Below are 341 nucleotides of genomic sequence, written 5' to 3'. Positions count from 1 at the left end.
ATGCTCTAAGATAAAACAAAAAACACAACAAAACATTATTTATGTAACAACCTAAAATAAAACAAGACAACCTAGACAGAACTAGTAAGCGTGACATGAATCTCTAGATGACAACGCACGACATTCTGGCAGCGACGGCTCTTTGAAGATGGAATATGATTCTTCTCGCCTAGCCCCATTCCGGAGGTGCTTCTACCATCGTTGGAGGGTGTTTATCTCCAGCGAATCTCATGAGATTCGGTCGACGTTTGTCTTCGGTGGATCCACATGGATCAGGTCTTTGTTCGCTAGTGGTCATTTGTCCATTGGTTAGATTTTTCCAATCTACACATCTCTTCATC

This window comes from Triticum aestivum, chromosome 1D (assembly GCF_018294505.1).
Source record: "Triticum aestivum cultivar Chinese Spring chromosome 1D, IWGSC CS RefSeq v2.1, whole genome shotgun sequence".
In the NCBI taxonomy this organism is placed as follows: Eukaryota; Viridiplantae; Streptophyta; class Magnoliopsida; order Poales; family Poaceae; genus Triticum; species Triticum aestivum.
The sequence above is the reverse complement of the archived record's forward strand: the minus strand, read 5'-3'. Positions refer to the sequence as shown.